The sequence below is a fragment of the Dipteris shenzhenensis genome, chromosome 5 (genome assembly GCF_047967505.1).
Source record: "Dipteris shenzhenensis isolate YYH24624 ecotype China chromosome 5, Dip_SZ_1.0, whole genome shotgun sequence".
Classification (NCBI taxonomy): Eukaryota; Viridiplantae; Streptophyta; class Polypodiopsida; order Gleicheniales; family Dipteridaceae; genus Dipteris; species Dipteris shenzhenensis.
In genome coordinates this window covers 31091622-31107740 of record NC_141600.1, presented here as the reverse complement: position 1 = coordinate 31107740, position 16119 = coordinate 31091622, and the positions used below count along the sequence as shown (strand labels likewise).

At 40.7% G+C, this 16119-nt stretch overlaps 1 non-coding gene across 1 annotated transcript; it reads left to right on the top strand.

Annotated features, from left to right (window-relative positions):
• The first annotated feature begins 3376 nt into the window (after positions 1–3376).
• On the top strand, positions 3377–3482 carry LOC147901873 (U6 spliceosomal RNA). The gene has a single exon (XR_015541065.1). It is a non-coding gene; the product is annotated as a U6 spliceosomal RNA (small nuclear RNA).
• The last annotated feature ends 12637 nt before the right edge of the window (positions 3483–16119 follow it).

The window sequence follows — 16119 nt, the reverse complement described above, 5'->3', positions numbered from 1 at the left end:
TACTTCTTTGTGGCATTGCTGCGGTTAGGGCACATGAGCCAGAATGGAATGAAACTCTTATGCCATTTGGGTTATGTACCGCATTTGAGTTTTTTTTATTTTGAATTTTGTGAGCACTGTCTCTATGGGAAGCAAATAAATCAGCCCATAAAAGAAGGGGAAAGAAAGAGCTTGAAAAGCTTGATTTAGTGCATTCGGACGTATGTGGTCCCATGCCTACACGGTCATTAGGTGGGGCTGAATACTATGTGATTCATTGATGATGCAACTAGGAAAGTGTGGGCTTATGCTATAGCTCGGAAAAGCGACATGTTCTAGGTATTTCAAAAATGGTTGGCTTTGGCTAAAAATTAGTCAGGTAGAACGCTTGAATCCCTAGAGACTAATAATGGTGGAGAGTATATCTCTTATGACTTTCTGCATTTCTGTGATACAGGTGGGATCAAGAGGGAGCTCACGTCCCCTCGTACTCCAAAGCAGAATCTAGTTGCAGAATCTAGTTGCAGAACAGATGAACCGCACCATTCAAGAAAGGTTGCAATGTATGCTTTCAAATGCAAGTCTTTCTGGTGGTTTCTGGGCTGAGGTAATGAAGACTGCAGTGCATGTGATCAATAGATCACCTAGCAAGAGTTTGGATGGTGGTATTCCTAAAGAGGCATGGAGTGGCAAAAGCCCTCTTACTCTCATTTAAGTATATCTAGGGTGTGAGGAATATACACATGTGCCAAAAGAGCTTCGGAAGAAGCTAGATCCTAAGTCTAGGAAATGCATCTTTCCAGGTTATGGTGAAAGTGGAGAGATGGGCTATCATCTCTGGGATCCAAAAGGAAAGAAAATCATAAGAAGCCATGATGTGGTCTTCAATGAGAAGAAGATTTATAAGACACCCATGAGGGATGTGGAAATGAGGAGAATCACTTTCTAGGATGTGAATCCACTCGCATATGTTGATAGACAGTAAGTTGTCCATGCACCGAATGTGCAGGAAATGGTGCCACCAAGTACTCCCACAAGTACACAATCAAGGGCAAATGATGGATCATCTATTGGTGGCAATAATGAGCCAAATGTGGCTGATATGTAGGTGGGACAAAAAATTGAAATGCCCTTGAGAAGAAAATCTAGTGTCTAGACCACCTAGGAGATTTGTTCCAGGGGTAGACTATGTGATGCTTATTGATTGCGCGGAGGTGTACCGACATTGCATAGTGATTCCTGATTGCTATTCAGCTAGCACTATTCAGCTAGCACAGAATCCCGTCTTTCATGCAAAGACCAAATACATTCAGGTTAGGTACTATTTTATCAGGGAGCTACTTGAGGACAAGTGCATAGAGCTTGTCAAGGTCCATGCAGATGATAACCCTGCAGATATGTTGACAAAGAGTCTACCTAGTCAGTGGTTTGAGTATTGTCATGTATTGATGGGCATTGGATAGTATGCTCATTGGATGTTCTCCCTTAAAGGAACATTGGCCTATAAGTGGGAGGTTGTGGGGGTTAAAGGCCATTGTACCTTAACCCCAATTATGTAATATACTCAAATACACATATATATATATGGATGACATAGAAGATTAGGGTGTTCTGCACCCACCAAAACTTGTGACGCTCTCTTATGGCTCTCCCTCTTTCTCTCACCTTCTTCCATTACACTTCCATTGTTGAGATCTCTCAATGCATGTTTCCCTACTATTTAAAAATGGTTGGAATAAATAAAAACTGAATTCTCGAATGAACTACAATACATTGTTGAGGGGTAGGTTATGTTGCAAGTGGAGTCTGGACAATATTATACTTAAAGAGAGAATCCACACACTAGAAAATGTTGAAAAGCAACTGCAATCGATGGTTGAGAAGGTGGGTGACATTTTTATGTCTAGTATAGACATCCAAGACTTAAAAATACAGCTGATGGAAGCCTCACAACAATTGTGGATGAATATAAAAAATAGGGCACAAGTTGTTGCAAAATGGCCTTATGAAGCTTTTGCTTCTACCACATATACGTATGAGATTATGGATAAGGAAATACAATAATTGTAGTACAAATCGAAACATGCCCTAGGGGAAAGCTCGCTATAGGCTGAAGACACATCTGATGCCTTCACCACTCCAAAGTCAAGACTTCATTTTTCTTCAGAGCAGGAAGCGAAGAGGACAAATGATGATGTTACTGATGATGATCCCCACAAGGCTGCAGATTTACATATGAGCATGGAAAAGGGAGACACAGCACAGCTCGATGGTGATGATACAATTGAATTGGAAGACACTCCACGCTCCAAAGTCACCAATGAGGCTACCAGTGTAGTAGACAAGCAAGCTATCAAGGAAAGCATTGATCTCAAATGTTCCCAAACCATAGACCTTAAATGTATGAAGGAGTACTTAATCTAAAGGGTTCGTGTCTCCCAATTTTCGAAAAATCCTCTCCACTAGAAGTGCCAGGTGTCAAGGGGTATTTTGGCATTTAGCCTAAGTCATAGGTTAGGCATATAAGTCCTAGGAAGATCATGGGCCAATAGTAATATGTGTAACTATTAGTAGGAACCAAGAAAGCAGTTATAACTGCCTTTTAGCATGTGTTTGGAACTTGTAGTCTAAATCATGATACTTTTACTACAGTCTGGCAGTATGAAGACTATGTATATCTTTTGGGTAACTTCTATGTGGATACTGGGTATTATTCGACTGGTTCTTAATGAAAAGGATGTATCTTTCTACAGTTGCTTCAAGAGTGTTCTTTAATGCAAATTGTATATCCTGATCATGACTTGTCTTTCTGACCATGATTCGACTATTTGTACTTTTACTAGTTGTCTATTAATGGTTGGAAGATCTAGTGAATGAATATTCAAGGTAGAATGTACCCTGAACATGGACTCCCCATTCTAATGTAAGGTGGGCATGAACATGTTAATGTGCTACACTTTAAGGTTGTTAGCATGTATTAAATAGAACATCTAGCTAGCATATGAAAAAGAATATATCTTTGCTTTGAAATTTTAGATCATAATCATGTAAGTGTTGAAAGTTAATATATATGTGCTTTGAGATTCCAAATCACAATCATGCAAGCACATGTTATATGCCACTGGCTGTACTCCATGCACACATTCCTTATCAAATTCAAGATTACTTAATAATAGCTTTCAATTTTAGAATAGTTTCAAAGTAGTGAAGAAGACATTTCATGGAGTCACGAAGATCATGTGGGCCACATGCAAAATTTAGTTGAATTCTAAGGGATTGTATGATTTTCCCAAAGAAGAAGAAATACAAAAAACAAAATCCTAGCTAATGCTAGAGGATGATGCTTGCTTAAGCATCAAGATGAACAAGCTAATTGCTAACCTTAAAAATCACACAACGACAAGCGACAGGGCCAATAGAACAAAATTGGAATGATACAGAGAGGATAAGCATGGCCTCTATGCAAGGATGACAAGTGATAGGGTCAATAGAACAAAATGAGCTATCAATTTTTTATAGAAGGCTTTGACACTGATTTGGGCTAGAAAATCCTTAAATCTAGCAAGTTCTAGAGAGGAAATCTGAGAAGGTTATGACAAAAATGTCATGAGGACCACTAATTAGCATGCTAGTGCTAATAGAGGATACCCTAACAAATATTAAGGATAATGCTTGCCAGTGAAATGAGAATCTTGGTTAGCTTAGGCACATGTCTCACAATTTTTAAAACAAATGCAGACCCATTTGCAAAAGAAAACTTTATGTCACCTGCTCCCACTATGTCACATGTATAGTTATTTCCAAGATGCACACAACCTGTCTTCCCACTGTTATACGTCGAGAACCATTCCCTATGGGGAGTAACATGGAATGAAGCACCAGAATCCAAAATCCAATCTTGTGAATATGCAACATTTGAAGTGGTAAGCAAGTCTGCAGGTAGACTAGACATGAAAAGAATGTCATTGTCACTATCATCAGTGACTGCATTAATCTCCTCGATCTTCATTTTTACTTTGTCGTCCCTTGGACTCTCTTTCTTCTTATTTGCACCCCAATTTGCAGTCTTTTTCTTATCCTCTTGCTCTCTTTTGAGTTTGTAGCAATCCTTTTTCATGTGGCCCTTCTTGCCATAGTGGTAACACTCAATGTTCCGTGCCCTGGATTTGCTACGAGACTGCCCTCTTTCATGGGACTTCCCATGCGCTGTGATTTGCCCCTTTATACATTTAAGGCTGTATTCTTCTTGTGCATCCACTGCAATATGTCAAAGCTATCCCTCAGCATAAAATAGCATATGTGTGCTAAACATCCATCAATAAAGCATCCCACAAGGCAATCTAGGCCAATCAGTGCATCTAACAAGGATCGCAATGCATCCAAATGGCCTGTAAGGCATCCACTGCAACCCAATGCAAACCCTAAATGAGCACACACGGCTCAACAGACTGTAACCAAAGTGATCTGCATAAGGTATATCCAAGAAATCATGGCCCCACAGCAATGACCGCTATTGAAATCTCATCCAAGGATGGAGTAGGAGCCAGTCAAACCTTGCATTTCTTTGCAAAAAATGAACCTTAGGAAACTTAACCTTAGCCAAAATGCCACATGGCAATCAATGACAAGCTCTTAGAAACTTTGAGAAATTTCCTTCAAAGAGACGATGGAAAAACACAAAGAATCACAACTCCTTTGATTCTTCATGGAATAGCAAGCATCTTTGTAGACATGTTTCAGGCACAACGGGATAGACAGCTCTACAAATGGAGGCCAGATGTTGAGTTTCCACTCACACAAAAAATGACGGAATGAAGACGTTGGAGTAGACAAAGCTTAACTACAGCTTCAGAACTTCACGGAATCGAAAATATCTTCATAGGTAGAAGTTTTGGACTACTCTAAATCAACTCAAAGTGTCTGAACTACAAATGGTGGCCTGGATATGGATATCCAACACACGAAATCCACGCAGAAAATTGAATTTCATCACTTCTTGTAGGAGCTGTAACTTTTCACTGAAAACTCGAATGATAGAGATATTAAAACAAAAATGAAGTACTCAAAGTCTTCTACAACTTTTCTTTAGATCTCAAGGCAAGATTCAGCCTCTAGAGAAAGATATCTTCATCATAAGACTCTCAGGTCTGACTGTCTTTTTTCCTCCGAAAGCACCTATTGGCTTGCAAAAAACCACTCAGAGAACTTTCCAAAAGTTTCTACAAGGTCTTTGCACATCAGGATACAGGTAAAGACACCCAACTGAGCTTCTCCTTCCTCCCACAGAGCTGTAGTAGTAGACTCCTGGCTCTAGGCTCACACCCGGGCTCAGCTAGAACACCCACGCTCTAATACTAGTTGAGAGATCTCAACAATGGAAGCGGAATGGAAGAAGGTGAGAGAGAGAGGGAGAGCCAGAAGAGACAATCACACAAGTTTTGGTGGGTGCAAAACACCCTAATCTTCTATGCCATCCATATATATATGTATTTGAGTATTGTACATAATCGGGGTTAAGGTACAGTGGCTTTTAACCCCCACAAGCATGTTGGACAGACACACTATTTTGCTCTCTCAATCTGCTCCTCTTTTTGAGACTTGTATGCAGTATACTCGGTCTTCACTACTTCCAATTCTTGCCTCGTTGCTTCAAACTATTTGTGCTCCTTCTTATGCATGGTAGCCTGCTGTAGCAATTCATCTTTGTTCACCATCTGCAATGCCTGCAACAATTGAAAAGAAAATGTTGCCCCAACACCACTTCGTTGATCATGAAAGGAGTGAAGGATTCCCATGGCATGCTCAACCTCCTTAATGGAAATAGTTCAAGATAGGCATGTACTCAAACTTACGTCAGAAGATGGTATGCTCAAGTTTTGTAGGGCTGGCACGACGGCGGCCTTCATGGTACAAGAATCCTCCTATACTAGAGCAATGGCGTTTTTCACCTTCAATTCCAGCAGTTGATTGCAGTAGCTCGGACCCCCAATGGGTGTATCCCATAAGGCATCAGATAGTGGTTTGCCGAATCCTACCACATATGCCTCATTGGTGTTGTATTTAATGGCCTTGTAGTCATTGAAAGAGTGCCACTTCCGTTTGTCTTCAAGGACATCACATTTTGCTTTTGTTTGAAGCTCTTTATGTGGCTCTAGAATTCCTCTCATCAACACGAAAGATCGTTTACTATAACCATAGAGAGTGGAGATGAATGGACCCACCTTGGAGTGGCTATTCATCTGTGACAGATCATTGCGATTGACCTCTGCCATTAGTTTTGCATAGATCCAATTCATCCGTGAGATCTTGCATCCCTTTTCTACAACCCTCAGAATGCAGTAGCTATCTCGAGACATGGAATTAGTCTTCACCAACAATTGCACTCATTCCACGTATGATTCAAGTTGCTACATACAAAACACATAATCAACATTGTACAGGAGAAAGTAGTTCTTTGCTGTTGCTCGAGCCCGAACTCTCGAATCATGTTGGCTTCCGCATGCTTCTCATAGGAAATTTCTTCATCGACTAAGGGGAGCTTGAAAACATGCGAGGTCAATCCTAGATTCACTATCAAATCAGATGGGAGTTTGCCCCCTACCTGGTGCAGTTGCCCTTACTACTCTAGTGCATTAGGTTGAGCTTTCCACATATTCCATTGCAAGTTGGCATGATTGAGTAGCCCTATCATCTTTAGCCAATGGATATTATTCTGCAAATCAAGTGAAATGCTGAAAGTTTTAAAAGAACCTTATACCAATTGCTTCTTGCAAGGCGATACTACTAGCTCCTCCCTCGGTTCTTCATCTGGCAATGCATGTGCAATAGGAGTTGGATCCGGTAGCTCTTTGATCTAGGGCTTTTACAAAGTGGTTGTTGTGCTGACCTCGCTTGTGACCCATCTCATGCTGTTGCTCTATTGTTGCCCCTTGTAAAAGGTACTTTGAATGGCATGCAAGCTCTTAGCTGTTGAGCGTATGTGGGGATGGTACTGAAACCTTGCCCATGTAGGTGCCGAGAGGCGATGAACATAGCACTTGAGCTGTCTATTCAAGGTGAAGTTTAGCTCGAGTGAAGTGGCAGAAGGGGAATATGCATGTAGAGTTGGGCACAGTCCACTGTTCGAAGCCACCACCCATGAGTACTAGGTGGAGGACGACACTCACTATACTCACTGGTCGATGCAAAATTTGATGGTATCGATTGATACAAGACAAATACCTCGTACCCACTTGCACTTCAGTAGACATAATTGTCATGCATGATATATATTGGAACGGTTAGATAGTCGAACAATACAAGTCACATAGTTAGATGACAATCGAAGAGTCGGATACCAATCTAATAGTTGGATACCAATCGGGTAGTTAGATCATAGTCAGAGAGTCAGATACCAATCTGATAGTCAGATATCAGTCAGGGAGTCGAATCACAGTCGGAGAGTTGGATACTAGGTGGATGGTTAAAGAGGAGTTAGATTCTTGTGGGACTCCACCTAGTAGTCCAATTAAGTCAGCCAAGCCTTGGTCTCTGCTAGACCAAATCAGATTACATTCAAACCATCCCAAAAGGAGGTTGGAGTGAGATCAATAGATTTGCATCCAATTCAAAACCTGCTATTGGCGATTGAACTGTGTTTGGATATCATGAGAAGAACAAAAATCTTTCCTCTATAGTTGAGTATGACTGAAAGGTGCAGAAGAAAATCATACTCCATTAGGCAACATCACGTCAAACCTGATATCTGGACTTCGATCCAATAGAGGTCAACTTTGCAAATACAGCAAACTGGTAGTGTGGTTCTATGAATCCGAGTCAGATGGTGGTCGGATTTGATTCTGGCTCCTTTCTTCCACTTGAATCACACCTATAGTGGCATCCTGAGATCCTTTTATGTTCACAACTTTTGGACTTGGTTGGGATGGGTCCAGTCCAACATAAGGTTTTAAGCAAAACCCATTCATAGGTGTCATAAAAATATTGCCACGTAAATCAGTGAGTTGGAAAGTTTCCTACTCAAACAAATCTACCACTCTAAAAGGACCATCATATCTCAACTAAAACTTTCTTGGCATTTTCATCAATTTTGTATTGAACATGAAAACTAAGTCTCCCTTCCAGAACTTCAATTTAATATTTTGGTTAATCCAAGCTCTCCTTCGCTTTTGAATTATGTCAGAGGTGTATGAACTCAACACCCTGTCTTCATCTGATTTAGCAATTGCTCAAGGCTATACTTAATTGAATCCTTGAAGGAAATTCGATGCTCTACACCTACCCTGAGACTACATGTCATAAACTCCATAGGTACAATAGCCTCACACCCATAAACCAGTCGGAAAGGGGTCATACCTGTAGTGACCTTGTAAGCTGTTCCTAGAGCCCATAACATTGAATCCAATTTTTTATCCCAATCACTTGGATTATCTACTACTGCTCTCCTGAAAATCTTCTTCATGATTTTATTGGAGCTTTCAGCCTAACAATTCCCTTGTGGATAATAGGCTGTTGATTTCTTGTGTAGGACCATATGTATCTTAGTGAATTTTTTGATTGTCTTATTAATGAAGTCTGAATTCCAATCAGAAACAATCTCAATGGGTACCCCAATCTCACTACAATGTTGTGATAAAGGAGCCATGCTACACTCTTAGACTTATTGTCCTTAAGTGCCACTGCCTCACCCATTTTGTGTAATAGTCAGTTGCCACAAGGATATACTGGGTTACCACTATATTTTGCAGGTGGTTTAATGGGGCCTACAAAGTCCAGTCCCCATTTTTGAAATGGGCCCAAAGGAAGAATAGGCTGATGTGGCATTCTATCAGTATCCAAGGGTCGATCATCTCTTTGGCAAGGCAAATAGACCTTTGCATATTGGTGAGCATCCTTCAAGACCATGGGCCACCAAAGACTGGCAAAGTTCAAAACACAAGATGGGCTTGCATTGACTTTTATTGTTATGGTAGGTGGCATGCAACGTGGACGATTATTTTTTATGAGGTTGTTGTAGGCCTTCTTAGAACATGGAGACACGCTCCTCAATTGCAATGCAGGGTGTAGAGATTTGGCAGAACCCACAGTATAAGAGGGGTGGAGAGCTCTCTCACACATCCGCACAGGGATATCTTCTACGTCTTCCACAAGTGGAGGGGGATTTGCAAGTTCAATCCAGCCTTTTGAAACTCTCCTAGAGATTGGGACAATTCCGTAATAGGATTCCAATGGGAATTGACACAGGGCAACTTAAAATGCTAGCGAGTGCGGCTCCTTCAAGTTGGCATGGCAGCCACTGGGTCCTGTTAAGACCTGGTGTGGCCGAGTTCTTACATGAGGTGGGGAGGCAGTTTGATGTGGCTATTTGGAGCTTGGTAGAACAGGACAATCTGCAGAGATTCTTGGGCCTACTAAAGAGAGAATGTCACCAGGCCACTGGCTACACACCCTTCTTTGTGTTTGATTATAGACAGGATAAATGTACCACATAGGCCACAGATGTAGGAAGAGGACAGGGGTGTGTGAAGACCAAATTTGGGAAGCGCTTGGCCGACATCGATTGGCAACACTTTGACCCTTTGGCAACGTTGTTTGTGGATGACAATGTGGATAAGATGGATCGAATTCCCGCAAACATGTATATTGTCCCACCCTATTTTATGGGGGATTACATGGATATAGTTCTCCACTCAAGTCTCTTGCCCTGTCTACACCGATTGGCAAACCATGCCAGGACAGTTGAGGATTTTGTGTCCAAAAACCCCTTCCATGTGCCGCCCATGGAAGAATAAACAGAATTGTAATGCTGCTTTGAAATATCAGTAAAATTATTATTGTTTAAGACTCGAAGTACTAAATTTTTGGTTTAAAAGCAAGTAGCATGGATTTATGTCCAGTGCTTGCACATGATTTCTTTGTCTCCATTCGTGAAATAAAGAGAGAGAGAGAGAGAGAGAGAGAGATGTCATAGAGAAGGGGTTATGCACGTGTATATATATATATATATATATATATATATATATATATATATATAGAGAGAGAGAGAGAGAGAGGTCACAAGTGGAATAGGTGGAACAAAATGTGGTGGTTACCAAAAAAACTCGCTTCAAAACTCGCTCGAAAAACTTGCTTCTTGCCCATCCCCATCCATCATAGCATTCATAGCAACATTCCTATTGCATATATGGATGCCCATTCTAGTTGTATATGGTCCTCATGCTAGCAACTCAACGGATTAAATTTGTGTTATAGTAACCTTGAACCATGGTCAACATTGACATGTAATGGTAAGTTTAATACTCAGTTAAGGTAAAGGTATGATTATGGAACCATTCACATAACATTCCTTCCCACTTCTTTAGCAACAATGACCCTAACTACAGTCTTAGCATTTGCCACTTCAAGCTTCAGGCTTCAGGCTCACACCCGCGCTCAGCTAGAACACCCACACTCTAATACTAGTTGAGAGATCTCAACAACGGAAGCGGAATGGAAGAAGGTGAGAGAGAGAGAGGGAGAGCTAGAAGAGACAGTCACACAAGTTTGGTGGGTGCAGAACACCCTAATCTTCTATGCCATCCATATATATATGTATTTGAGTATTGTACATAACCGGGGTTAAGGTACAGTGGCTTTTAAACCCCACAAGCATGTTGGACAGACACACTATTTTGCTCTCTCAATCTGCTCCTCTTTCTAAGACTTGTATGCAATATACTCGGTCTTCACTACTTCCAATTCTTGCCTTGTTGCTTCAAACTATTTGTGCTCCTTCTTATGCACACCACTTCGTTGATCATGAAAGGAGTGAAGGATTCCCATAGCATGCTCAACCTCCTTAATGGAAATAGTTCGAGATAGGCATGCACTCAAACCTACATCAAAAGATGGTATGCTCAATTTTTGTAGGGTTGGCATGATGGGGGCCTTCATGGTAGAGGAATCCTCCTATACTAGAGCAGTGGCATTTTTTACCTTCAATTCCTACAGTTGTTTGCAACAGCTTGGACCCCCAATGGGTGTATCCCACAAGGCATCAGATAGTGATGTGCCGAATCCTACCACATATGCCTCATTGGTGTTGTATTTAGTAGCCTTGTAGTCATTGAAAGACTGCCACTTCCGTTTGTCTTCAAGGACGTCACATTTTGCTTTTGTTTGAAGCTCCTTATGCGGCTCTAGAATTCCTCTCATCGACATGAAAGATCGTTTACTGTAACCATAGAGAGTGGAGATTAATGGACCCACCTTGGAGTGGCTATTCATCTGTGACAAATGATTGCAATTGACCTTTGCCATTAGTTTTGCATAGATCCAATTTGTCCATGAGATCTTGCATCCCTTTTGTACAACCCTGAGAATGGAATAGCTGTCTCTAGACATGGAATTAGTCTTCACCATTGTATAAAATGGACCCACCTTGGAGTGGCTATTCATCTGTGACAGATCATTGCAATTGACCTCTGCCATTAGTTTTGCATAGATCCAATTCGTCCGTGAGATCTTGCACTCATTCCACGTATGATTCAAGTTGCTACATACAAAACACATAATCAACATTGTATAGGAGAAAGTAGTTCTTTGCTGTTGCTCGAGCCCCAAACTCTCGAATCATGTCAGCTTCCGCATCCTTCTCATAGGAAATTTCTTCATCGACTAAGGGGAGCTTGGAAACATGCGAGGTCCAATCCTAGATTCACTATCAAATCAGATGGGAGTTTGCCCCCTATCTGGTGCAGTTGCCCTTACTACTCTAGTGCATTAGGTTGGGCTTTCCACATATTCCATGGCAAGTTGGCATGATTGAGCAGCCCTATCATCTTTAGCCAATGGATATTATTCTGCAAATCAAGTGAAATGCTGAAAGTTTTAAAAGAACCTTATACCAATTACTTCTTGCAGGGCGATGCTACTACCTCCTCCCTCGGTTCTTCATCTGGAAATGCATGTGTAATAGGAGTTGGATCCAGTAGCTCTTTTATCTAGGGCTTTTACAGAGTGGTTGTTGTGCTAACCTCGCTTGTGACCCATCTCATGCTGTTGCTCTATTGTTGCCCCTTGTAAAAGGTACTTTGAATTGCACGCAAGCTTTGAGCTGTTGAGCATATGTGGGGATGGTACTGAAACCTTGCCCATGTAGGTGCCGAGAGGCGATGAACATAGCACTTGAGCTGTCTATTCAAGGTGAAGTTTAGCTCGAGTGAAGTGGGAGAAGGGGAATATGCATGTAGAGTTGGGCACAATCCACCATTCGAAGCCACCACCCACGAGTACTAGTTAGAGGACGGCACTCACTATACTCAGTGGTCGATGCAAAATTTGATGGCAGACAGGTTACGTGTGCCAATGATGCTTCTCAAGACATCATCGGAGTTGGGCACATTCCCATTCAGCTTGATAATGGGAAAGTTAAGTATATCCGAGATGTTTGGTATGTTCCAGAGTTAAGGCAAAATTTGATTTCAATTTCAAACATTGCCCATGATCAACATATGTTGGTCAAATTTCAAGATAACCAATGCAGGATCAAGGATCCAAAGAAAGGGTATGAGGTTGTAGGAATAGGCACATATGAAAGAGGCTTATACAAGCTTGATGCTCAGCCTTATGATCAAAAGGTAGTGGCTGTAGCAAACACTTCCCAAGCTGATTTATGGCATGCCAGGTTTGGACATGTTCATCATAGGGCATTGTCCTACTTGTACAACAATAATATGAGTCAGGCAATGCCAAAATTACAGCAACCAACAAATGAAGTGTGTGAGGGGTGTGCACTTGGCAAATTGCATCGCTTGCCATTCAGTAAACAAGGCAATAATTGGGTCAAGGCAACCAGAGTGTTGCAGATAATGCACAGTGTATGTATGTGGCCATGACTATTCCCACACATAGAGGAGCAAGGTACTTTGTGACCTTTATAGATGACTTATCCAAGTTCACATGGCTTTTTCTCATGAAGGAAAAATTTAAGGTGTTCTATTGGTTTCAGGAGTTCAAAGCTATGGCTGAGAAACCAAACCAATTCTAGAAATGGAACACTCAACTCAAATAGAGGGGGAGAGTACATGTCACATGCATTCCAGGGATTTTTGAAGCAGCATGGGATTAAACATCACTTGACATGCCCTTACACACCCCAGCAAAATCCACTCCTTGAGAGGAAGAATCGTACTCTCATGGAAATGACACGATGCATGCTGAAATTCAAGAGAGTCTCAAAGGATTTTTGGGGAGAAGCAGTTGTGACAGCCACTTATATTCAGAACAGATTCCCTACCAAAGCTTTGGTTAATGTGACTCCATTTGAGGCTTTGTATGCTTTAAGCCAAAGGTTAGTCATTTCAAAATTTTTGGCTCAGTGGCATATGCTTTGGTTCCAGATGCACATCGGACAAAGCTTGATGACAAGAGTGTCAAATGCATTTTCGTGGGGTATAGCACTAAAAGCAGGGGATTTAGGCTTTATAATCCCGCTACCAGGAAGGTAATAATCAGTAGAGATGTTCTCTTTGCTGAGAATGAGTGCATGCAACCCGCTAGTGCAGAATCGCCACCATACGATGACACCTCTTTGGACATCATCCAGTTTGAGGATGATGAGACGGAGTCTCCTAATGCTTCCCCTTCTACTTCTCATAATTCAGATGGCTTGCCACATGTTGAGGATGGCTCTCCCTCAAATGTTTCAGATTTGCAACCAATTAATGAGAATACACAGCCTCATGTTTGGATGCATTATCAACGTCGTGAGGCCACTAAAGATGTTGATGCAGCTCCCTTCAAGGATGCTCAGCATAAAGCTATGGAAGCTAAGATTAAATCCATTGAGAAAAATGCCACATGGGACTTGGTTGATGCGCCCATTGGGAAAAATGTGGTTGGGTCACGAAATGGATTTATAAGGTGAAATACCATTCAAATGGCACAGTTTAGAAATACAAAGCCTGTTTGGTTGCCAAGGAGTATGCACAAGAGGAGAGGATAGATTATGAGGAGGCTTTTGCTCTAGTGGCAAAGATGACCACCATTCGTTCTGTCATCTCTCTTGCTGCATAGCACTATTGTCTTGGCATTGAGTTTTGGCAAATCCATGATGGGATTTCTATGTCACAGACAAAGTATTCGAAGGGGTTGTTGCAGAAATTTAAAATGGAGAACTGTAAGCCTGTGGCTACTCCATTGGAAAAGGGACTCAAGCTGAGTAAGCATGATACTGCTGAAAAGTTTGATGGCACTTTGTACAGGCAGTTGGTTGGCAGTTTGATATATCTATGCTCCACATGGCCTGATATTGCCTACGCCACGACTTCTGAGCCAGTTCATGCATTGTTTCACGATCACACATTGGAATGCAGCAAAGAGGGTTCTCAGAAATGTCCATGGCACTCTCTCTCTTTGCTTGCATTATGCCTCAAATTGTGATCTCAAGCTGAGTGGTTTCACCGACTCAGATTGATCAAGGGACATTGATGACAGACGGTCCACTACTGTGGAAGTTCCTTCTTGTAAATATACTCCAAATGAAAAAGTGGTGGGATATTATTATATAGCAAGAAAAGAGCCTAGAAGCCCAATTATTATCTTCAATAATAGAACTAAACATATGAAAAAACACAATTGGCATTCAATCTTATCAAAATTTTCCACAGAACAATGATATTGTCCATTCAAAATAGTCTATAGGAGATTATAGCAAAGGTGGGAGAGATAAGAAATCAATTGTAGATGCATGGAAGTATCTAGATAATGGATTCAATGCAAAGAACCTGTTCTCAAATCATCATACCTGGAATAATGCAACCACATTGTAGACAAAAAGGGCTCCTATGATACAAAGATTGAAAGACTAGTGTAAATCGCATGCTTATGCAAGAACACTTAAGAAGATGTGCAAGCATAGATACTTAAATTCATGATGAAGTATTCTTCAAAAGAAGAGGATTTCTTAGAGGAAAGGGAGGAAATTCGGGTAGATTTAATAACCTATCTAAAGGAAGCTATAGAAAGCATTTCAATAATTATCAATCTTCAAAATCTTCATTAGGTCATCATTATCATAGAGTGGCCATGGAACCCTTGAGGCACAGGAAACTCTAGAATAATACTTTTAGAAAGACAAGAAATTGTCATTAGTCTAGAATCTTAGGCCATTAGGAAACAAAATGTAGAAAGAAACAAAGAGATATAGCTTGTGGTTAGTACTGTAGAGCAAAACCAAATGCAATCAACATCGATCGTATCTACGTTAAAATCAAAATCATTATAGATAGTATGCACATTAAAATCAACATCAATATCAAAATCAAGCCAATCGACCAAGATAGTATGCACATTATGCAAGTCAAAAAAATTAGAAAAATTCTTTGGAGCAAATCCAGCTTGTCAAAGTTCTCATTTCTCAAAGCACTTAAGGAAAAATACATTGGCAAATTCATCAAGCTTCTCTATTGTGATAATGGACGTGAATACAAGTCTACTAAGTTCCATGCTTTTTTAGACACTTTGGAATAAGATGACACATGCAAAAATGCTCTAGAGTAGAATTGAGTAGTAAGAAGGTTGCATTTGAGAACCATAGAGAAGAGAATGCAAATAAAGAACTTAGAGGCATGAAAAATATATATATATCTTCAATAGCTTGGTTTCATAGAGAGCTTTAAAGCCTTCACATCTTTCAAATACCATACATATATGTTCAATAGCAAAGGGGAAACATTATGGAGACATATGAATGATGAGACTAATACAAGTGCTTGTTCATCAAAAATCGTGCTTAGGAGGGTTTATGGTGCAAGGATGGCTTTCTATTTTGCATTATTGAATGTTTGATAGATGTAGATAAAAATTTTCCAACAATATGGAATGGTGGTAACGATGAGAAAAAGATATCAAGAGAAGTGTTGCAAGGCAAAGGAGAGGAGGTAAATTTATCTGATGAAACCCGAGAGCAAATTTTGCTATTAATTCAAAGAACATGCAAAAGTGTCTAGAGATCTATGAAAATGAGAAGAAATAGGGGGTAAGAGAGGAGGATTAAACAAAGAAAAAGGGGTAGCAAGCAACCCTCTTGAGTTCTAGATACTTGCCAAAAACTGTCCTCTAGACTAGTGCAATCATACTATAAGGAAGGTGTATTCTAATGGA